The 25383-nt window shown below is 49.6% G+C and overlaps 1 protein-coding gene across 2 annotated transcripts in view; it reads left to right on the forward strand.

The window, feature by feature from the left end:
- The window catches only part of FANCM (FA complementation group M), an 861212-nt gene that overhangs the window by 67837 nt on the left and 767992 nt on the right, over window positions 1-25383 (forward strand). The window lies entirely within an intron of this gene.

A 25383-nucleotide genomic window follows, 5' to 3' on the forward strand; every position in this document is an offset into this window, starting at 1 on the left:
CGTGCCAGATCGGGTACGGGCCTGCATCCAGGCAGAGGTAGCCAAGATGCTCACGCTCGGAGTCATCGAGCCCTCCGACAGCCCCTGGGCCAGCCCTGTCGTACTGGTCTCCAAAGCAGCTGCCCCCGGCACCACACCAGAACTCCGGTTCTGCGTCGACTACCGGGGCTTGAATGCGGTCACCAGAACGGACGCACATCCCATCCCCCGGGCAGATGAACTGGTCGACCGAATGGGAGCTGCCCGCTACCTCAGCATCTTCGACCTGACAGCAGGCTATTGGCAGATCGGCCTCACACCCCGAGCACAAGAACGTTCTGCCTTCTCCACCCCCGATGGCCATTACCATTTCACGGTCATGCCCTTCGGCATGAAGAATGCCCCAGCAACATTCCAACGGCTCGTCAATCAGGTCCTGGCGGGGCTCGAAGGATTCAGCGCCGCCTACCTAGACGACATCGCTGTATACAGCCACCATTGGACCGAGCACCTCCACCACCTCCGAGCAGTGCTGCAAGCCCTTCAGCGAGCTGGCCTCACGATCAAGGCCAGCAAGTGTCAAATTGGACAAGGGTCTGTAACCTACCTCGGACACCAGGTGGGAAGCGGCCTAGTGGCCCCTCTACAGCTGAAAATTGCCGCCATCCAGGACTGGCAGCCCCCCATCACCCAAACCGAGGTACGAGCCTTCCTGGGCCTCACGGGCTATTACCGGAGGTTCGTGAAAGACTATGGTACCATAGTGGGGCCCCTCACGGAACTCACGTCAAAGAATCAGCCCAAGAAAGTCAACTGGACCCCAGAGTGTCAAACTGCATTCGAACAATTGAAGGCCGCCATGTGTTCCGCTCCTGTGCTCCAGGCCCCAGACTACAGCCGGGAGTTTGTCGTCCAGACGGACGCCTCCGACCAGGGCATTGGGGCGGTCCTGTCTCAAATGAACACCGAAGGCCTTGATCAACCGGTGGCCTTCATCAGCCGGAGGCTCCTACCACGGGAGCAACGCTGGAGCACCATAGAGAGGGAAGCCTTCGCTGTGGTATGGGCCCTCAAGAAGCTCCGGCCCTACCTCTTTGGCACCCACTTTCGGGTGCAGACCGACCATCGACCCCTGCAGTGGCTGATGCATATGCGAGGGGAAAACCCAAAGTTGCTACGCTGGTCCATCTCCTTGCAAGGTATGGACTTCACCGTCGAACACCGGCCTGGGCCAGATCACGCCAACGCGGATGGCCTGTCCCGGTTTTTCCGCCTCGACGAGGAGAGTCCCCAAGAGGATGGGTAACTCTCCCCGCCTTCAGCTGGGGGGGACGCATGTTGGACAGGCCACATGAAGAGCCGCTCTCCCCCGGCCCAACCAGGCCTGGGTACCGTCACGCAAGTACCACACACCACCATTGCACGTCTTCTGTTCCCCCCAGGGCCCCGGCCCTCGAGCACGTTAACCTCGTGGGGCCGATCCACTGCCGGCCCACGCGCCCAGCCTGGGCCGCCATCTTGGACACTTCACCACGAGGCCGCCTGGCCCCCGATCGACCTCAACCCTGGGCCTGGCCCGGCCTCAGACATTCCGGCACCACCCTCCACCCAGGAGGTGAGCGGGCTACTTGGCAAGTCAATGGGAGAAAGAGGTGCCGATGGCTCTCCCCCGCCAAGTGCCGCTCGCCCATCGCCTCCCCGGGCGCTGGCTCCACCCCCCTGCTGGGTGTCTGGACTCCCTCATCCCGGACCTCCCGACCTCCAAGTGCGAGGGTCCGGACATCAAAGCACGCCAGCCCTATAACTGTGGCAGCTCCAGAGCCAGAAGGTAGTTGTATCTTGGAGTCGAGAGACGTAAAGAGGAACTCATCCTAGACGGACTACTGGCGCTGCCGTAGCTCTGTCTTGTGCACCATCGTCCTGCCTGTTGGCGCTGCCACAGCCTTCGTAACCTTCATCCTTCATCGTCGTCGGGATCTGCTGGCGTGGCCGCAGACCGTTGTAACCGTCATCTTCACCGGGACCTGCAGGCTCCGCCGCGGACCGTCGTTTTCCTTCGTCCATCTCGGGACCTGCTGGCTCCGCCGCGGCCCGATCATCTAGAACGCCGAGCTCGAGGATTGAGAGCTATATCCACCTTCTGGTAACAAGACTGTCCCGCTACCCCTTTCCTAAACCAGAGACTAGAACCGAGGGGACCCCTGAGTCCAGACCTCCTTGTACCATCTTATCGTACCTAAGAATTACCTATAAAATCTCGTTATAAGTCAATCTTGTGTGGTGTCCGTCTGTGGGGGGGAAGTTGCTTGTCTGTACAGTCGTTGGAGACGGCTCTCCCCGGAGACCTCTCCCCGTAACCTCGGCCGACCCTCCCGGTCCGTCTAACAGCCTGCAACTTCAGCAGGCTGACATGAAGGTGCTTCTCAGCCATTGAACAGAGTATTATCTCCACCTCTCCTAGATGACCTCCCCAACCCAGCAGTGACGTGTCTACCACCACCGTCAGCTGTTGGTGGTCAGGAAGGGGTCTGCCACTAGTCCAATTGCAGTTGAGAAGCCACTACTGAAGATATTTTTCAGTCCACTCCGAAACACGGATGGAGTCCGATGGGTTTCTTAGTGCTAGTCTCACTTAGTCTTTAGTTTCCACTGCAAAGCCTGCATGAACCATGTGACAAGATTGACGAGCAGGATGCAGAGCTATCCTTACTGAGACCCATGACTGAAACATTCAGATGATATCCTGAATGTCCTGCACTCTTTTCTGGACAGAGGGCTCAAAAAAGCAACATATTCAGTATAGTTTTGATGAAAGGGAGCCTCTGAGAACAGCTGGGGTGCGACTTTGGTACATTGATCTTGAAAGGAGGAATGCCACCTTCTAGAGATGATCTACGACTGGTTTTGGCAAGCCCACCTTCTACAGGCAGTCATCTAGACAGGGTTAGACTGGTACCCCAACCTCCGAAGGTACCTTTGTGAAAACCCAACAGGGACTGATTAGGCCAAAAGAGAGTACAGCAAACTGACGTGCTTGTGGCTCCCCTCGTACTGCAGGTAGCGTCTGTAGGCCTGCAGGACAGGGGCATGGAAATATGCATCCAGTAGGTCCAATGCCACTGTCCAAATCACTTAATCTCCCCATGCTTAAAAAGGAAAGAAAAAATTACAATTGGCAAAAAATCCTAGTGCTTAAAGAAAGCACCTGCTCCCATTAGAGCCTTCTAGCCGTACAAAAATGTTACTTGTACAAGCGTGGCCACTCCACACAATCTTGAGCTTTCCCAAAAGGCATTTTGGTATGTTAATGTGGACTGCCAAAGGAGAATCTTGCTTCAAGTTGGAGCCATTTGAGATCACAGAGGACTGGAGAGATTACATCAGTTGGGTGTTAGCCTGAATTTCGGAAAGTCAACTAGTGGGCAGTATCACTGTCCATATTGTTGAGAAGCAGAGCGGGCCCATATTTTAAACTCTTAATTAAGAGGTTTATCAAAATATGTACCGTAAGAAACGAGTTATTAACCCGCAGTGCATCCACAAATACCTTTTCATATAGGCACTGGCAAAATGTGCATATGTTTCAAAGCCACTGCTGCACCCTATCTGTGCAACCATGGAGATTAAATATCCGTTTTCCATTTTTGTTTCCATTCCTATTAAACATTTCGGAGTGATTGATATACTGTTGGCCTTGTGCAATTAACATTACTGTGCACAAATACTCAGCATGTGCTCTCAAGATGATTAAATGCCCCACGGCCTCGTGGTTGATGGTTCCAAATCGTGTATAACTCCTCCCTTGTTTATCTAGTGAATGGCCTTGTGCTCACAGCAGTGCCTTTTTACCTTCCTTTTTTCTTTTTCTTCACTTGAGCGGCATATCCGAGTACTCGAGAGAGAGGATAAAAATCCCCTCAGCTTTGTTCTCATGTTGAATCAAGAACTGAGACTTGTTCTTGTACCATGGCCTTATGAAGCTCAAATTACACGTCTCTCGTAAAGCGTTTGTATTTTCACTTGTTTTGTGTGTCGGTATTTTGGGTCTTAATCCTTTCATGCCTCAGTGGATTGTTGCTTTTTTTCCCCTCTTCACCCACTGCCTCTTAATTCTATCCCTCTGTAATAGCTCTTTAATTCGAATCTGACGGTTTTCATAAAAACACTTTCTTTAAAAACAAGACAGGCATGAAGTTAAACAAGCATTGGAATAGCCAATAGATCTCGCCTTTGGGACCTTATAAGTGTTTAGCTATGCAACAGTTAATGTTGTTGCTTTAAGGATATGTGCTATATAACTAAATACTTATAAGGTCCCAAAGGCAAGACCTATTGGCTATGCCAATGCTTGTTTAATAAAGGGCAGAGGAAACAGCCCACTTAACAAGCCACTAGCTAGCCCTGGGGTCCAGCTGTCTGAGGGACCCATCGGACCACAATGAGGACTCTTTCTCTTAGAAACAGTATATGGGTAATTTTCATTGGAAACATTAGTGTTAGAGCCGGGGGCAGGCACCTTTATTGCAAAAAGTGGGTGCTAATTTTTGGTCCTAAAAGGGAGTTGATGTGGCCCAACAGCGAGAGATGCCGGCTATGGAACTGGGAAATCTGGGTCAAGTAGTGGCGTCAGCTCAACGTTCTTTGATGCTGTGCAAATCACATAATCTCCTGTTGTATTACTTTATATGTTAATTATAGTCAAGCGCATGTATTACGTGCGCTCATGTTTTCATTTGTAAACCTTATGTTTTCATTTGTAAACCTGGCTTCCATTCCACCCGTCCGCTTAGTTCAGTGTTCTTGACCTTTGTAACAGTTCACCAAAAGCAGCTGGAGTGGAAGAAGGTCAAAAAGGATGTATTACGGTATCCGAAGTTGTAACTAATAAACTTCAACTTTTGAAAGCTTTCCTCATCATCTCCCTTATCTTAATTTACATTTTTTTTAATGAGAATCGAGTCTGACCTTTTATAATATAACTTGTGCTCAAGTAAAGTGTGCCAGTGCCCTTGGGCTGAGTCTGAACTATATAAAACTCCGGAAAACAAAACTAAACAAGCATTTACAATGCAATGGTTTTGCCTTTGTTAAAGTTAGAGCTATTGGCATTGCTCTTGACATGTTTTTTATTTGTTTTTTTTTTTAACATAAATAAATGGCATTGTCATTTACAATAGCAGGGCAGGGCACAGGGAAGGGGGGCGAGGAGAGACGAAGGAGAGCTGCGGGCTCTTGTTGTAATGCTTGCATGGATGAGTTGGTGGATGCATGCATGGGTGCATGCATGAATGGGTGTATGGATAGATGCATGGATGGGTGGATGGATAGATGCATATATACAGCCAATCCATCAACAATTTATGCAATCCACCAACCCATCCAACCAACAACCCATCCATGCATCCACCCATACATTCATGCATCATGCATACATCCATTCATCATGCATCCATCCACCCACTGTGTCTCACTCCGACCCCTCTAAATATAACTCATTTTTTCGGTATATAGAGATGACTGTATTCACTAGTATATGCAGTAGTGTGTGGTGGACTTAGTTTGAGTGTTTGTTTCCTGCACACTCACACACTGCCCCTACACATTCACTCACTGCTCACCCTGCACACTCACACTGTTCACCCTGCGCACTCACACAATGTGCACCCTGCACACTCACACACTGCAGTCACTGTCACTCTGCAGTCACTGTTACTCTGCAGTCACTCTGCACTCACTGTCACTCTGCACTCACTGTCACTCTTGCACTTACTCTGCACTCACTGTCACTCTCGCACTCACTGTCGCTCTCGCACTCACTCTGCACACACTCATTCTGCACTCACAGGCACTCGCACTCACTTTGCACTCACTCTGCACTCACTGTCACTCTGCACTCACTCTGCACTCACTGTCACTGCACTCACTGTCATTCTGCACTCACTCTGCACACACTCACTCTGCACTCAGTCTGCACTCACACTCACTCTGCACTCACTGTCACTCGCACTCACTCTGCACTCACTGTCACTCTGCACTCACTCTGCACTCACTGTCACTCTGCACTCACTCTGCACTCACTCTGCACTCACTCTGCACTCACTGTCACTCTGCACTCACTCTGCACTTACTGTCACTCTGCACTCAGTCACTCTGCACTCACTCTGCACTCACTGTCACTCTGCACTCTCACTGTCACTCTCGCACTCTGCACTCACTGTCACTCTCGCACTCAATTTGCACTCACTGTCACTCTGCACTCACTCTGCACTCACTGTCACTCTGCACTCACTCTGCACTCACTGTCACTCTGCACTCACTCTGCACTTACTGTCACTCTGCACTCACTGTCACTCTGCACTCACTTTGCACTCACTGTCACTCTGCACTCACTCTGCACTCACTGTCACTCTGCACTCACTCTGCACTCACTGTCACTCTGCACTCACTCTGCACTCACTGTCACTCTGCACTCACTCTGCACTCACTGTCACTCTGCACTCACTCTGCACTTACTGTCACTCTGCACTCACTGTCACTCTGCACTCACTTTGCACTCACTGTCACTCTGCACTCACTCTCGCACTCACTGTCGCACTCACTCTGCACACACTCATTCTGCACTCACAGGCACTCGCACTCACTCTGCACTCACTGTCACTCTGCACTCTGCACTCACTGTCACTGCACTCACTGTCATTCTGCACTCACTCTGCACACACTCACTCTGCACTCACTGTCACTCTGCACTCACTCTGCACTCACTCTGCACTCACTGTCACTCTGCACTCACTGTCACTCTGCACTCACTCTGCACTCACTGTCACTCTGCACTCACTCTGCACTCACTGTCACTCTGCACTCACTCTGCACTTACTGTCACTCTGCACTCACTGTCACTCTGCACTCACTTTGCACTCACTGTCACTCTGCACTCACTGTCACTCTGCACTCACTGTCACTCTGCACTCTCACTGTCACTCTCGCACTCTCTGCACTCACTGTCACTCTCGCACTCAATTTGCACTCACTGTCACTCTGCACTCACTCTGCACTCACTGTCACTCTGCACTCACTCTGCACTCACTGTCACTCTCCACTCACTGTCACTCTGCACTCACCGTCACTCTCACACTCACTGCACTCACTGTCACTCTGCACTCACTTTGCACTCACTGTCACTCTGAACTCACTCTGCACTCACTGTCACTCTGAACTCACTCTGCACTCACTGTCACTCTCGCACTCACTCCGCACTCACTGTCACTCTCGCACTCACTCTCCACTCACTGTCGCTCTCGCACTCACTCTACATACACTCACTCCGCACTCACTCCGCACTCAGTCTGCACTCACTCTGCACTCACTGTCACGCGCTCTCACTCTGCACTCACTGTCACTCGCACTCACTCTGCACTCACTGTCACTCGCACTCACTCTGCACTCACTGTCACTCGCACTCACTCTGCACTCAATGTCGCTCTCGCACTCACTCTGCACACACTCATTCTGCACTCAGTCTGCACTCACAGGCACTCACTCTGCACTCACTGTCACTCTGCACTCACTGTCACTCTGCACTCACTGTCACTCTGCACTCACTGTCACTCTGCACTCACTGTCACTCTGCACTCTCACTGTCACTCTCGCACTCACTCTGCACTCACTGTCACTCTCGCACTCACTCTGCACTCACTGTCACTCTCGCACTCACTCTGCACTCACTGTCACTCTCGCACTCACTCCGCACTCACTGTCACTCTCGCACTCACTCTCCACTCACTGTCGCTCTCGCACTCACTCTACATACACTCACTCCGCACTCAGTCCGCACTCACTCTGCACTCACACTCACTCTGCACTCACTGTCACTCGCACTCACTCTGCACTCACTGTCACTCGCACTCACTCTGCACTCACTGTCACTCGCACTCACTCTGCACTCACTGTCGCTCTCGCACTCACTCTGCACACACTCATTCTGCACTCAGTCTGCACTCACAGGCACTCGCACTCACTCTGCACTCACTGTCACTCTGCACTCACTCTGCACTCACTGTCACTGCACTCACTGTCATTCTGCACTCACTGTCATTCTGCACTCACTCTGCACAAACTCACTCTGCACTCACTCTGCACTCAGTCTGCACTCACACTCACTCTGCACTCACTGTCACTCTGCACTCACTGTCACTCTGCACTCACTGTCACTCTGCACTCACTGTCACTCTGCACTCACTCTGCACTCACTGTCACTCTGCACTCACTGTCACTCTGCACTCACTCTGCACTTACTGTCACTCTGCACTTACTGTCACTCTGCACTTACTGTCACTCTGCACTTACTGTCACTCTGCACTCACTGTCACTCTGCACTCACTGTCACTCTGCACTCACTCTGCACTCACTGTCACTCTGCACTCACTCTGCACTCACTGTCACTCTGCACTCTTACTGTCACTCTCGCACTCTCTGCACTCACTGTCACTCTTGCACTCACTTTGCACTCACTGTCACTCTGCACTCACTCTGCACTCACTGTCACTCTGCACTCACTGTCACTCTGCACTCACTGTCACTCTGCACTCACTGTCACTCTGCACTCACTGTCACTCTGCACTCACTGTCACTCTACACTCACTGTCACTCTGCACTCACTGTCACTCTGCACTCACTGTCACTCTGCACTCACTGTCACTCTGCACTCACTGTCACTCTGCACTCACCGTCACTCTCACACTCACTCTGCACTCACTGTCACTCTGCACTCACTTTGCACTCACTGCCACTCTGGACTCACTGTCACTCTGAACTCACTCTGCACTCACTCTGCCCTCACTCTGCACTCACTGTCACTCACTCCGCACTCAGTCTGCACTCACACTCACTCTGCACTCACTGTCATTCGCACTCACTCTGCACTCACTGTCGCTCTTGCACTCACTCGCACTCACTGTCACTCTGCACTCACTCTGCACTTACTGTCACTCTGCACTCACTGTCACTCTGCACTCACTTTGCACTCACTGTCACTCTGCACTCACTGTCACTCTGCACTCACTGTCACTCTGCACTCTCACTGTCACTCTCGCACTCTCTGCACTCACTGTCACTCTCACACTCAATTTGCACTCACTGTCACTCTGCACTCACTCTGCACTCACTGTCACTCTGCACTCACTCTGCACTCACTGTCACTCTCCACTCACTGTCACTCTGCACTCACCGTCACTCTCACACTCACTGCACTCACTGTCACTCTGCACTCACTTTGCACTCACTGTCACTCTGAACTCACTCTGCACTCACTGTCACTCTGAACTCACTCTGCACTCACTGTCACTCTGAACTCACTCTGCACTCACTGTCACTCTCGCACTCACTCCGCACTCACTGTCACTCTCGCACTCACTCTCCACTCACTGTCGCTCTCGCACTCACTCTACATACACTCACTCCGCACTCACTCCGCACTCAGTCTGCACTCACTCTGCACTCACTGTCACGCGCTCTCACTCTGCACTCACTGTCACTCGCACTCACTCTGCACTCACTGTCACTCGCACTCACTCTGCACTCACTGTCACTCGCACTCACTCTGCACTCAATGTCGCTCTCGCACTCACTCTGCACACACTCATTCTGCACTCAGTCTGCACTCACAGGCACTCCCTCTGCACTCACTGTCACTCTGCACTCACTGTCACTCTGCACTCACTGTCACTCTGCACTCACTGTCACTCTGCACTCTCACTGTCACTCTCGCACTCACTCTGCACTCACTGTCACTCTCGCACTCACTCTGCACTCACTGTCACTCTCGCACTCACTCCGCACTCACTGTCACTCTCGCACTCACTCTCCACTCACTGTCGCTCTCGCACTCACTCTACATACACTCACTCCGCACTCAGTCCGCACTCACTCTGCACTCACACTCACTCTGCACTCACTGTCACTCGCACTCACTCTGCACTCACTGTCACTCGCACTCACTCTGCACTCACTGTCACTCACTCTGCACTCACTGTCGCTCTCGCACTCACTCTGCACACACTCATTCTGCACTCAGTCTGCACTCACAGGCACTCGCACTCACTCTGCACTCACTGTCACTCTGCACTCACTCTGCACTCACTGTCATTCTGCACTCACTGTCATTCTGCACTCACTGTCATTCTGCACTCACTCTGCACAAACTCACTCTGCACTCACTCTGCACTCAGTCTGCACTCACACTCACTCTGCACTCACTGTCACTCTGCACTCACTGTCACTCTGCACTCACTGTCACTCTGCACTCACTGTCACTCTGCACTCACTCTGCACTCACTGTCACTCTGCACTCACTGTCACTCTGCACTCACTCTGCACTTACTGTCACTCTGCACTTACTGTCACTCTGCACTTACTGTCACTCTGCACTCACTCTGCACTCACTGTCACTCTGCACTCACTCTGCACTCACTGTCACTCTGCACTCTTACTGTCACTCTCGCACTCTCTGCACTCACTGTCACTCTTGCACTCACTTTGCACTCACTGTCACTCTGCACTCACTCTGCACTCACTGTCACTCTGCACTCACTGTCACTCTGCACTCACTGTCACTCTGCACTCACTGTCACTCTGCACTCACTGTCACTCTGCACTCACTGTCACTCTGCACTCACTGTCACTCTGCACTCACTGTCACTCTGCACTCACTGTCACTCTGCACTCACTGTCACTCTGCACTCACTGTCACTCTGCACTCACTGTCACTCTGCACTCACTGTCACTCTGCACTCACTGTCACTCTGCACTCACTGTCACTCTGCACTCACCGTCACTCTCACACTCACTCTGCACTCACTGTCACTCTGCACTCACTTTGCACTCACTGCCACTCTGGACTCACTCTGCACTCACTGTCACTCTGAACTCACTCTGCACTCACTCTGCCCTCACTCTGCACTCACTGTCACTCACTCTGCCCTCACTCTGCACTCACTGTCACTCACTCTGCCCTCACTCTGCACTCACTGTCACTCACTCCGCACTCAGTCCGCACTCAGTCTGCACTCACACTCACTCTGCACTCACTGTCATTCGCACTCACTCTGCACTCACTGTCGCTCTTGCACTCACTCGCACTCACTGTCACTCTGCACTCACTCTGCACTCACTCACTCTCGCACTCACTCACTCTCGCACTCACTGTCACTCTCGCACTCACTCACTCTCGCACTCACTGTCACTCTCGCACTCACTGTCACTGTCGCACTCACTCTGCACTCACTGTTGCTCTCGCACTCACTCTGCACACACTCACTCTGCACTCACTCTGCACTCAGTCTGCACTCAGTCTGCACTCAGTCTGCACTCAGTCTGCACTCGCACTGCACTGTCACTCGCATTCACTCTGCACTCACTGTCACTCTGCACTCACTGTCACTCTGCACTCACTGTCACTCTGCACTCACTGTCACTCGCACTCACTGTCACTCGCACTCACTGTCACTCGCACTCACTGTCACTCGCACTCACTCTGCACTCACTGTCACTGCACTCACTCTGCACTCAGTCTGCACTCACTGTCACTCTTCACTCACTGTCACTCACTCTGCACTCACTGTCACTCTGCACTCAAGGTTTAGATGGAGCAAGGGCATTTACTGTCCCGATCGTGAGACAGAGATTAACTAAACACCTCACAAAGTCTACTAAACACCTCACAAAGTCTACTAAACACCTCACAAAGTCTTGTCACAGCAAAAAATAAATGATAGAGCGAATAAAAAATGCTACCGCCGGCCTACAGCTTGCAATGCATGTGCGCACGCTTATTTATTTATTTATTTATTTATTGACATTTGTAGAGCGCGGCGAATACCCGTGGGCGTCTCTGCGCTAATTAAGGGATGGATCAGCAACTGGGGTAAAGAAGATATACAAGGCTATTGGTCAAATAACCACGTCTTTAGCTGTTTGCGGAATGTGAACAGGGAGGGACTTGCTCGGATATGTGCAGGAAGGGTGTTCCAGAGTCTAGGGGCGGCAACCAGGAAACGCCTGTCGCCCCAGGTGACTGTTCTTGTGCGAGGCACAGCCAAGAAGTTCTGAATAGAGGAACGAAGAGATCGGGTTGGGACATGATGGAGAAGATTCTGTTTGAGAAAGTGGGGACCTTGATTATTGAGTGACTTGTAAACAATACACAGCGATTTGAATTTGATACGGCTGCGTATCGGGAGCCAATGGAGATCCCTAATGATGTTTGTAACTGGTGCGAACTTGGGGATCCCAGCCAGCATTCGTGCGGCTGCATTTTGGATTGACTGCATCTTATCCAAATATCAGCTTATGAGCAGAGGCGCCACATGGCATTCTCCTCATGCTCATTAAGCACATGGCTCGCCGCACGCTTGATTGCGATAGCGATCCCTTTCAGTTTCGGTATGCATGTAGGTTGGAAGGGAACGCTGAGGTTCATTTCTTTTTAGTCGTGCTGCATAAGCCTCGTAAAACTCAAATAAATGCAGATTAGCTGTAATAGGTTGACTAAGGTCTGATGGGGCGAAAGGGTTATGTGCATGGCATGCACGTCTCAAAGCATTTGGATTAACCGTACAGAAATATAGTGGCTTACTATAGCCACTAAATCGCTCACTGACTCACAAGCGCGCACACAAAAACATGTCATGCTTCGGCAAGGGGTACTACGGTATTTAATCTTGTACCCATGAATACCATCACAGAAGCCCTGGCCCGTTTCATTAAACTGTGTCGGAGGGGCATGGAGCCAGTTATCTCCATTGGCTCGCCTTTTCCGTGGTTAATAAGAACGAAAATAAATGGGCCGAGGCATTGTTTTTCTAGGACGATGTCGAATACCAAATATGTGTAATCTTCTTTCTAACTCGTGCCTCTCCCGTCCAATATCTTACACTTCCGTCGCTTAGATCACTCACAGTTGTAGCTTCTTTTTCCACCCACACTTTTTATGACGCCGTGTTCCCTTCTCTTGCAACACCCCCCCCCCCGCCTCCATTTTCAGTCCACTGTCTTGCTCTGCGCTTAAGTCTGTTCCAATATATAAAAGACCCGGTTCCCCAACCCGGCGACTTTAATAAAGCTGTGCTCTATTTCCCAAATACATTCTTTAATTAATTCTGTTTCTAACTTGTGCCTCTCTCGTCCAATATCTTACACTTCCATAGCTTAGCTCACTCACCCTTGTAGATTCTTTCCAAATTCAGGTCGGTAGCTCCTGCCCATTGCACAAACTGCGGTTGTGCGTCGGGTTTGTGTTAAAAAACGAACGCAAACCTGACGCAAAACCTGTGTAAAATGTTGGCCTAAGTATTTGCCAGCACAAGTTCCTAGCGCCTCTGGCTCTTAAACACTATGCAGCGTTATTTGTAAAGGCCTTGCACATGCGCCTTTTCAGTGAAACTACTCAGTGCACACTACAGCATTACTGACTGGCCTCGAGGTGCTGTGAGGCAGCTTCACTCAGGAGAAAGGTTGATTTCACAGCTGTGTGAGGGTGCTCACAATAGCAAATACAAATATCACACTGAACAAGTGCAGGGTTAACACTAAAGGTCAGACGCAGAGTGACCCCCTCGTTCATAGGAGCGCCGTGAACCCGTCCTTCCTGGCTCAGGTAGTCTAGGCGCTAGTGATTTGCTTGTCTCACTAGAGTGAAGCGCCAGGAGGATGTTGGAATGCTGGGGCACAGGAGGCGCTATATGCCAGGCGGCTCGCAGTAGACACAGTGCCTGCGGGGCTTCTGTACCGTCCAAGGGTCAGGAGGACAAACGACTCGCCCTGCAGCAGGGCAGGTCTGTGAAATGTGTGCAAACACTAACAGTGCACGTGTACATGTAATTTGCACGTTTGGTAAATCGCAGAGGGCACTGTTAATCTCCCCTCACTCCCACGGTTTTCATCTCTCACAACCGGTTATTTCTTCCCCTTTGACCTCTCTCAACGCTCCCCACACCACCCGCACCATCACCTTAGTGCGTGCACGGCCTGTCACAACAGTTTTCTGAGAGGTGTCAGCGCTCGAGGCCCTGCTCGCATTATAAGGTTTCAGGACAGCCGTCTGGCGGGGCCGAAGAGAGCTGGAAGGTGGTAATAGAGCATGGGTTGGGGCTGGAGGGCTGGAGGGGGGAGGGGGGCACAGACTTGAAGATTAACAAAGAGAATGAAGCGGTCTGCTTTCATTTCACACCTTTGTTGTCAAGCACAATACAGGTGAAACCCGCTCAAGTTACCCGACCCGACCCGGCCCTGCGGTCACCAGAGGCGGGGCGGGCATCTCTCGCACCGGGGGTATCACTTACTGTACCTGCGCCACAACGGGCTTTAAGGGGCTTGTTGAACAGGATCCCAGAAATGACGGCGGCTGCAATGAGGGCGGGTGCCGTCAATGCCGGACCAGATTCGGGGGCGTTCCAGAGAACAGGCTTTCGGCTGACGTCACCAAAATGGAAAAATTCTCGGGAACGCCCCCGAATCTGGTCCGGGATTGACGGACAGAGCCGTCTCCCAATGGCTAGCCTCCATTTATGGAGCTAGCCAATGGGAGGAGGGGGCAGATACCCGACCCCACAGAGCAAAACATAAGATTTTTCCTAGCGCATGCGTAATTCGTACGCATTTGTTAGGCAAAACCTAAAAAGACAGTCTGTTTCAAGACTGGAGTGATGAATAGGCTTGGTGGGGAAGGGGTGAAAGAGGCTGAAGAGATAGGCTTCTATTCAGGGCCACAGCTATAATTTTTTCTGAAGGTGCAGTTGCATTGAGGTCTAGGAGTGCCAGGGGCTAACAGTACCCACATTATAGGGAACACTTTGCTTTGGTACATTTGTTTTTGTTTGGAGAATTTGCCCTGTTAAGTATTAGATTTATTGTGGATTATGAGCTCCAGAAAAAGTACCCATGAAATGATCTCAAAAGCTCTACCCCAGCTCTCCTCACGCTTACTCAATCCTCGCCATAAAAGTTTGGAAGGGGCCCCTGACTTCAAACCATTTGTGCCAGGGGAGATCAGAGCAAAAACCTCTGAGCTCTTACTTAGGGGACAGGAAAGCTTTTTTGATTCCTAAGTGTAGTGTATGCGTTTGCTGATTTGACAACATGTGGAAAACGTAATATTTTCAGCATTTGTTGCAGGGAAATGTGCATGTTTTACGTTATTTCTTGGCATAGATACCATCCGAACGAAACACTACTGTTTCTTTTATTTATCTTTGATTATTTTGCGATCAGTTGCTTGATGCACTGTTTACTAATTACACTAACATTTCGCAATGCAGTTTTACTGCGCGCCTCTAAATAGTCTAAAAGTAAGACATTTATGCAACAAACAATTAAGTTGTATCGTTTTTATACATCTTATCTTTGATTAATTCAACAGTAGTGAACTCTGGGTAAGTGCTTTCCACAAATTACTCGCATTTCCTGGATGGTGTCATGGCAACACTGTCCTTGCAAATTGTGGAATTCATTCAGACCCCAAAAAATCAGTCGCAGTAGTTTCAGATTGTTTTTTTCAGAACTGAGTCTCGTGCAGCATGAAATTGAAATCCACATTTCAGCTCCACAGCAATTACTTTCGGATTAAAGCATTTTCACTTCAGGTCTTCCACTCCATAACATAGTTTATTTAATATTACTGTACTTGGAGGGGACATGATCATGCTGGAATTGAGAGCAGGGATGCATAAATTACACAGAAATATCAGTAGCAGGTCAAGTAAGCCACTGAGTTATTTTAATAGTTTATAATTATAATGTAAAAACATGAGCAACTGAGACAGAAATGTTGTGCTGTTTAAAATTAAATCTCTGAAAAAAGCAGCCCTACTGAACGAACTTGAAATGTACTAATGGTTTGAGATCTCACCTAGGCCCCACATGCGCTGTCTCTTTGAGACATGCTATATCTAGGACATTGGTGTGGAAAAAATCTTTTTCATTGGTTCCTCTTGCTGTCCTATAGAAATGTTGTCTTTTCATTGGTGAATACACTTAGTAGTCCCTCCTTTTGGAAGTCTGTATCCTCTCATGAGGACTGGCCCTCCTACATGTGTTCTTACTATTCAGATTATTTATACTTTGAGAGAACTCTTCTGTTTACTTGTCCAATGAAACTTCTGCCATTTCATTTGCTTGCAGTGTGCCTCCCCCTCACCCCTCCCACAACACTGCTTGTAGTCCCCCACGACCCCTCTTGAAACCACTGCTCTTTTGCTCATTTGGTTAATTTATCCTGTCTACTGGTTAATTTATGCTGCCTACCCCAAGTCCACCGCTACCCCCTGAATGACACTGCTTGCCAGCATTCAAGAACGCTGCTTTGAATTCTTATGTTATTTTTAATTAGTCTTTTATATATATAAAGCACCTTTTCATGCGCTCAACATTTATCTGACGCCGGACCCGAACACAGCTTACCACTCAGCAGCTTTCACCACTTAGCCATATCCTAGCTATGTTGCAGGGTGCAGTGCCATATGTGCTCTAAAGAGGTCCCAAGGGACACCTAGTGACAGCCTAAGGTACTGCACTTCTTGTTTGTGTTCAGAAGGGGACTATTTTTTTTGCCTGTTCATGTTTTGCACCATCCATGCACTCTGTCTGTGCTGTCCCACCCACCTCATCACTCCTCCCACAACACTGCTTAGTGTCTTTCACTGATAATCTAAACATTAAACCAACAGCTGAATCTGTGCCAGCTCTGAAAGTCACTATTGGCACTGGAGTCACCAGCCCTCAGCCCGCAATAATCTGGTACGGATCACAAGCACAGCATAGTCCTCTCTCTATTTCTATAACAATGTCGTTGTCTGTGCTTGGATATTATAGTTTGTGAAGGGAACTACGTTTATTACTCTTCAAAATCAAAAGCTTTGCGCCAGATTTGTAGTGGTAAATATGCAATCCCCTTTGTGATCTAAAGGCACACTGCGAGTGCAGCAGTCATTTCACCCCCCTGGGTCAACATGGAAACAAGTGACCGTTTTTTATAGACTAAATGCGTGTTGACACGCAATCTAAATTTAGTTTGCCTTTGGGCTGACATCTCTCCTAAATAGGCTGCAAGGACGCGTCTCATGGCTCAGTAGAATTTTACAATATTTTCAGATATTGATTTTCACTCTGATCTTTGCTATAACATCAAAGTAGTTATTTATTGTCAATTCTGTATACATTTGAAATTACCTGACTGCAAGTAGCTTCCTAGTCCCGAATTGCACGCGGAACAATGGTGCTGACTAATGACCAGGTAAGGGAATGCCCGGCTAATACATATAATAATTTACAAACACAAACGTGCGCTTTTGAATAAATCGCCTCCAGTTTCTCATTGCACTGGAGGAGATGTGCCCAAGATCTGTGTCCGACTAGGGTAATGAAATGCGTGACCGTGTGCGACATGCCTGCAAGCCCTTTGGCTTGAAACAGACTTAGTCATTATACATACTAGCATCAAATCACTCTAGAAACCATATGTAGCTGCACATGGGCTTTAATGTGTGGCACCATTACGCAGCCCTGATATTTTGCAAAACGGTACTCTATTTGATTTTTGACACCATGTGAATAATGGCAAAAGTCAAATTACGAATCCCATAATGCATATTGTTAGTAAAACAGACTGAGAAGGTGTCACATAATTTGGGACTCCTTATCATTTTAGGCATTTGGAAATAATTAATTCGCCTCCTCCAGCAACTTGAAGCACAGAGATTTCACAGCATTAATCTTTATTTACTTTCAGCAACAGTAGTTACCCTCAGCAGTTCTGCACAACTTTTTGATGGTATTGTCATTTTCAATTTCTTTAAGACGAGCGTGGACAGCAACAATAGCTCTTAACTCTTGCAAATGTGAGACCTAATTGCATTTCAAATGCTCATTTTATTTGTGTCTGTTGCGTTTTTGCAATTATCAGAGAGAGGAGAGTGCACCGTATATATTTAAAGTTCACCCTTTTACATATGCCAGCTAGCTGGCTGTGTGTTATAAATGTATGTGACAGCTTGCAAGGAAATGGGATATTAGTTGTGTGGCCTGCACAAGAAATGGGTCTGCAATTACCCTCCACTGGAAACCAGACACCCCATTGAAGCACTTGACTAAGGGTAGCGGATCAAAACAGTCTAGGGCAAGTTTCGCTTGACTCTCTGGAGGGTAGTGAAAGCCAAACCCGCATCCTTGCGGTGGTAGGAGATCTTGGAGTTTGGGATCCTGGGCCTCCATTGATGACATCTAGCCCTCTGGTTGAGATCTTTGGGCCCTCTAACTCTGGGGAGGGGGTCCCACGCATGCCCCCTCCCATGGAAGATTATATTTTACTCCTTGCATTGACCCCACCATGTCGAAGGGAGCTCAACACAGCTGGGCAGTGGAGCTCGACGCGCTCTGGGGTTGCACAGAGAGGATCCAAGGACAAATCCTTCCCCAGCTTACATCTCAGGCCCCACTATCCTGTTTTACTTGTCATTGGGCTCCTTTTGCTCCTGGTGGCGAGTCTTTGCCATCTGGAGCACTTTCCAAAGGCCTCCTGCCCTCCAAGGTCGCGAACCTTGCAGGGGGCTGGTTCCTCTGTATCCCTGCACCAGCCTTTTTTTTTAAAACTCATCTTGAGCTTCTTTCCTTCATGATGCAGAAGTCCTGTTCTTTCCTCCAACTAGTTTTCTTGTGGTGTAAGAGGACCAGCTTCCCAGGTCTTGGAGAGAGCCTCAGTTGTCCTGGGGGCAACTGTAGTCAGTCCTAAGTCCAGATGGGCATCCAGGGGTTGTAGGGCCAGAGGAACTCCGATGTATTGGGACCACATGATGACCCTTGACTGCCATTGTTTTAATTGATTGTGTTTTTATTTCCACTTTGCTCTTGCATTTCGTGTCTCCTTAAAGCTGCAGAGTGAGCGTGTTTTCACAGAGTAGAACAGACTGCCAGGAATAGAACGTGTGGGGTGTGGCTTTTTAAAGCAGGAGAGCGAAATGCTTGCAATGTACTTCTCTGTCTGAGTGTAGTTATAAGCAGTGTTGCTCAAACATGCATTATGTTGTATATTGGGAAGTTTTATGAAGTTTTTACTATTGGCTTTGTCATGCCCTCATGCCATCTTGAATTCTAACTCTGTCTAGCTTGAGCTTTGCACACACACACAGGCTAGCCCCCAGATCACTTACGTTGTTTAGGCTATTAACGTTAAAGATAGTTTTTTGTTCTTTTGGAGATGTTTTCTACTTTTTCAAGCTTCGCTAAGATAAGGGGCTAGAACATGTGGGAGCGCAGAATAATACATGAGAACTCCTTTGACTTTGAAATGCTTGTGGGAATGTGGCCAACTCCAGTAAGTTTACTTGGCACAGAGGAGGTCTTCTCGGAAACTTCTAGTGCATTGAGATTATAAACTGGGGTTGCTGACTTGGAAAGCTTGGAAACACAACTGAATCGAAGACCCTGCAATGCATCCTCATCAATGTCCAATCCCTCCACAAGCATGCCACTGAAATCTGGGACCTCCTCAACAGCACCACCCCGGACGTAGCATTCTTTACCGAAACCTGGACCAACACCAGCTCGGGACCGGCCATCGCCATTCCCCAAGGATACAAGATCTTCAGGAAGGACTGCCCCACCCGCCCGGTAGGAGGAATCGCCATTGTCCACAAATCCACCCTCTGCCTGAGACCCATCTCCGACAAGCCCACAGACCTGATGGAACACCTTCACTTCAAGATACTGGCCGGCCCTACCTCCACCCTCCGAGGAACCCTCATCTACCGACCCCCTGGACCCCGCAGACTTTTGGCCAACTGCATCACGGTCATCATCTCCCCGCTTGCCATTGCATACACCAACGCCACCCTACTGGGATACCTCAACTTCCACCTTGACAAGCAACTGGACCCCAGCACCACATCCCTCCTGGACAACCTCCACAACATTGGGCTCCGCCAGATCGTGACCGAAGCCACGCACTCAGCAGGACACACCTTCGACCCAATCTTCACAACAGGAAACTCCATCACCTTCAGCCACACCACCGAACTCCCATGGACTGACCATCGATGCGTCCACTTCACCTTTAGAACACCCACCATCCACAGACACCAGCACCTGCTCCCATGAAGAAACTGAACCAGAATCACAGACGACCAGCTAACCTAATCACTCAGCAATTCCACCCAAACTATTGCGGAAAACAACAACCCCAACACTGCAGCCTGAACCCTGCACAGATGGATTTCCGACAGCGCCAACTCCATAGCCCTCCCACAAGAAAAACAACACCACCCACGCCAAGAAAGCTAGATGGTTCACCACCGAATTGAGTCCAGACGCACCAAATCTGCAGAAGCCCACAACCACTTCAGAGCCGCCACTAACACCCACCACCATCTCATCAGAAAAACGAGTAAAAAAACGATTGAAGACAGAATCTCCACTCACGCACACAACAGCAAAGAACTCTTCAACATCATCAAGGAGTTCGCCCAACCCACCAGCGATTCTGACATCCCTCCCTCACAAGACCTCTGCGACAAACTCAGCACCTTTTTCCACCACAAAATATAGAGCAACTACAAAAATTCAATATGGCAGGGAGGAACTGGTGAATCTATGCCCGCGTCCTAACTCGGCCTGCAGACACAGTATGTCAGCCATGCAAATAAGTGCGTGTCATCACTGCTCCTTCACGTGGAGCTCAGAGTATACACGGCAGATGGGAAGAGGGTCTATCTCAGGTGGCTTACTAAACTGCAGGTCCCTGAGTAAATATAAAATTTAAATATTGGAGCTGCGCTCTGATGCGAAGCTCGACCTTCTGTTCCTTACAGAGACTTGGCTGGGAGAGGACTCCAATCCGGATATTATAGAAACACTACCCCCCGCCTATACCATGACTAGAATTGACAGAGCAGAAGGTAGAGGGGGCGGGATAGCGATAATTATTAGATCTCCCCTTGAATGTACCATGGACCCTATCTCAATATGGGATAGTGAGGCTGGCCTTTTCACACTAAAGATCAGTTCTAATCTTTCGGTGTCAGGGATCTTGATCTGTAGGCCTCCAGGTCCCGCTACCCGGTTTTTCGACCGAGTTTGCTTGAGGTCATCGCTCTTCTAGCTATAAGACGCAATAAACTCCTGGTTTTAGGGGACTTGAACTTCCATTTTGAGGACCCTTTGCATAAGGAGGCAGCTGACTTACGCCAGGACTTGCAGTCGTTACATCTGGGCCTAAAATCTTGCTGTCCCACTCATCAGCAAGGGCACCTACTCGATCCAGTGTTTGCCAGCTGGGAGGAAGTTGAGGTTATAACTCCACTCCCTATCCCATGGTCGGACCACTTTTTGGTGCCTTTTGTAATATGGATGCCCACGATTGTAAGTCAGGAGGGGTCGTTGAGTTATCATCTGTGTAGAAAGTGGAAAAACTTTGCACAGGACAGCTTTAATAGAGAACTGAATGTGGGTGGCCCTCCAGGTGGTTTTGATAGTGAGACTGCTGGTGAGAATTTGGAGAGGCGCATCAATCTGGCCCTCAACAAGGTGGCACCGCTGCTCTTGAACAAAGCCAGGGGCAGAGGGTGTAAATCCGCTCCCTGGTTTTCCCCGCCTTACAGCGGGCTAAAGCAGTATGTAAACGCTTGGAGAGGCAGTGGAGAAAAGGATTTCAGGGTGGAACAGAGGAACTATCAAAGCTTGCTTAGAAGGGCTAAAGCCACCCACTACAAGGACAGAATTGGAAAGGCTGAGAATTCCACTAAAGAACTTTTTAAAATTTATAAGGAAATATCCTCTTTGGCTGCTATGGAAGTGCCAAGCTGCAGGTCTATTGAAGAGTTCAATCTGGTTGCAGAGTACTTCTTGGAGAAGGTGAAAAGAATGTATTCATCCTTCTTAGGAAGTGCAGTTAACGGAGCTGACTTTGAAGAACAGGTGGAAGAAAGCAGCCTAGGGCTGAGATTAAGTTACTTCACGGTTCCCCCTCCTGAGTCCCTTAGGAGTATTTGCCTGAGTGTAAAATCTACCTCTCACAGAGATCCAGCTCCACCCAAAGTGATGGGGGAAAGCCTGGACACGCTTGAACCATTTATCAGACATGTGCTGGATATTTCGTTTACCCAGCACACGTTGCCAGTTAGTTGGAAACGAGCGATTGTTCTTCCAATTAGGAAGTAACGAATGTCAGCCAAGACATATTAGAAAATCTGCGACCCATCTCACTCTTGCCATATTTGGCTAAGGTAGCGGAAAAGGTGGTCAATCACCAACTTATGACCCACTTGGAAGACACTTGTCTTCTTCATCCCTCACAATTGGGATTTCGGGCCGGCCATTCCAGGGAAACTGCTCTACTTCGCGCTACGGAAACCATCAGACAAGGGGTTGATGCGGGACACACCATGGCACTGATTATGTTAGACCTCAGTGCAGCTTTCGACACTGTGGTACATTACACCTTGCTACAGTGTCTGAACAACGGTGGTGTCTCGGGTGTGGCCCTGAAGTGGCTAAAACCCTTTCTAACTGGGCGCAGTTTCCAGGTCAGGCAGGGTGTACACTACTCCGAAGATATTAAACTAGAACAGGGAGTTCCTCAGGGCTCTGCCTTTAGTCCTACCCTGTTCAATCTATACATGTCCCCTTTGGTGGAGATTGTACAGGCCTTTGGAGTAGATGTAGTGTCTTATGCTGACGATACACAGATACTAATCTCCCTATCCCAGGCACAAAAGGTTGCATCATCTAATTTCAGAGCTTGTATGCAGGAGCTTGCCTCCTGGATGGATAAGAACTGCCTGAAATTGAACGGCAGCAAGACGGAGGTGCTGGTGGTGGGAGGCGGTAACTCAAGCTGGAGCCCGGAATGGTGGCCTCCGAGTCTGGGTCCTACCCCTACCCATGTACCGAGGCGCAAAATCTGGGGATTTGGGTTGATCCAACACTCTGCTATGATGGACACAACAGACGAGTAGTGGGGAAATGTTTTGGAGTATTAAACTATGGAAAACGCTTGATCTTCTCCCATTGGGGGCTAGGAAGACGATGATACATGCACTTATTACATCTCGTCTTGACTATGGGAACATACTATATCTGGGAGCCACGGCTAAGGGCCTGGGGAGACTACAGGTTTTACAGAATGCTGCCGCTCGGCTGGTCTTATGCAGCCAAGGAGAGCAGCGTCAAAAAAGGCCCTAGACTCGCTGCACTGGCTCCCAGTTAAGAAGAGTGATGTTCAAGACGCTTCTCATCTGTCACCGTATATCGCAGAATGTGGGCCCAGCGTATTTGAGAGACCTGGTTACCAAGTATGTTCCTAGCAGGTCTCTTAGATCCAGCGGGACGGGGCAGCTGGTAATTCCCAAGGTAAAGAAGGTCAAAATGGGAGGGCGCTCTTTCCGTGTTCTGGCTGCTCAGTATTGGAATAGGCTCCCTCTCAATATAAGGCTTGAATGCTCTGAAACTAAATTTAGAAAGTTGCTGAAAACCTACTTGTTCACTGCTTAGCATAATGTTGGCCCTCTGTTTCCGGTAATCTGCCATCTCCTTCTCACCTAGCGCGGGGACACGCCGAACTGGCGTAACCATGCGCTTTATACATTTTTTTTATTATTATTATTATTATTATTATTAACCCCCTCCTGAAGAAACCCTTGGCAGACCCCACCGACCTCAAAAACTCCAGACCCATCTCCCTGCTCCCATTCCCAGCGAAAGTCATTGAGAAAGCCATCAACAGCCAACTTGCCACATTCATCGAAGAGCACAACATCCTCGACTCCTCCCAATCTGAGTTCAGAATAAAACACATAACGGAAACCGCCTTCCTCACCGCAACAAACGACATCTGTACCTTACTAGACAAAGGAGAAACAGCAGCCCTCATCCTCCTCGACCTCTCAGCAGCGGTCAACACAGTCTCTCACCGCACCCTAATACGCAGACTCCACGACGCAGGGATCCAAGACAAGGCCCCCAACTGGATCCACTCCTTCCTCTCCGGCAGAACGCAGCGGGTCAGACTCCCCCCTTTTCTCTCGGACCCAACACCTACCACCTGCGGAGTCCCCTAGGGGTCTTCCCTCAGCCCTACTCTCTTCAACGTCCACATGGCTCTGCTTGCCCCCACTGTCAGAACCTACGGACTCAACATTGTGTCATATTCAGACGACACCCAACTCATCCTCTCCCTATCCAACAAACCCTACACCGCCAGGCACAACTTTCGAGAAGGCATGGAAGCCGTCGCCAAATGGATGAAAAGCAGCTGCCTACAACTAAAAACAACAAAAACGGAAGTACTCATCATGGGCCCAAACCCCGATGCCTGGAACGATACCTGGTGGCCCCCTTCCCTTGGAAGCCCACTCACCCCACGGACCACGCATGCTACCTGGGAATCATCTTGGACCCAGAGCTCAAAATGGACTGCCAGATCAACTCTGTCTTGTCCTCCTGCTTCCACACCGTCCGCCTCCTACGTAAGACCTTCAAATGGATCCCCATCGAACACATAAAGACCGTCACTCATGCCCTGGTCACCAGCAGGCTCGACTACGGCAACGCACTCTGCTGGAATAAATAGAAACCTCATGCACAAGCTACAGAACATCCAAAACGCACCCGCAAGACTGGTCCTCAACCTTTCAAGACACTGCCACATCTCCCAGCACCTGCACACACTCCACTGGCTCCTCATCAAAGATAGTCACCTTCAATGATGCTAACCCACGCTCACAAGGCCAACCACGACACCGGACCAGCATACCTGAACAGCCGACTCAAATTCCACGCACCCCAATGGACCTTACGATCAACCCAACTCTCCTACGCCGTGGTCCCCGCACCAGAAAGACCAGATCAGGAGGCCGCTCCTTCTCCTTCCGCGCGGCCAGAGCCTGGAATGACCTTCCGCTCCACCTCAGATAACATCGCTCCCCATCTTCGCAAGAAACCTGGCACAGTAGGGTGACAAAAGGCTTGGGCTCTGATACGGAGCTAAGCCACAGAAATAATGTAATCCTGGACAACCCATAAGCTGTACAGATTTTTTTTCTTATAACTGTTATATTTGGGTCTGGCATACACTGGTCTCTGTAGCCAAAGGGCAGCTAAGCTGCACTGTAAGGCTGTCTTCCCCATAGGTATATAATGAAGCATTGCTGCAGACAAGACAGTAAACCACACTGACTTTTCCTATGAGTGTACACTAACAATATAAGGCCTATCCAAGGTCAATATCCTAGCCTGCAGAGTCCCCTCTGCACCAGGCTACCTGTGCGCAGGTATCAGGCTGCGCACAACACGAGTCTCCCATGCGTAGCCCTCACACATGTACACACGTGATCACGTGTAAGCAGCCTGTAAACACCACCAGTCCAT

The sequence above is a fragment of the Lissotriton vulgaris genome, chromosome 9 (assembly GCF_964263255.1).
Source record: "Lissotriton vulgaris chromosome 9, aLisVul1.2, whole genome shotgun sequence".
Classification (NCBI taxonomy): Eukaryota; Metazoa; Chordata; class Amphibia; order Caudata; family Salamandridae; genus Lissotriton; species Lissotriton vulgaris.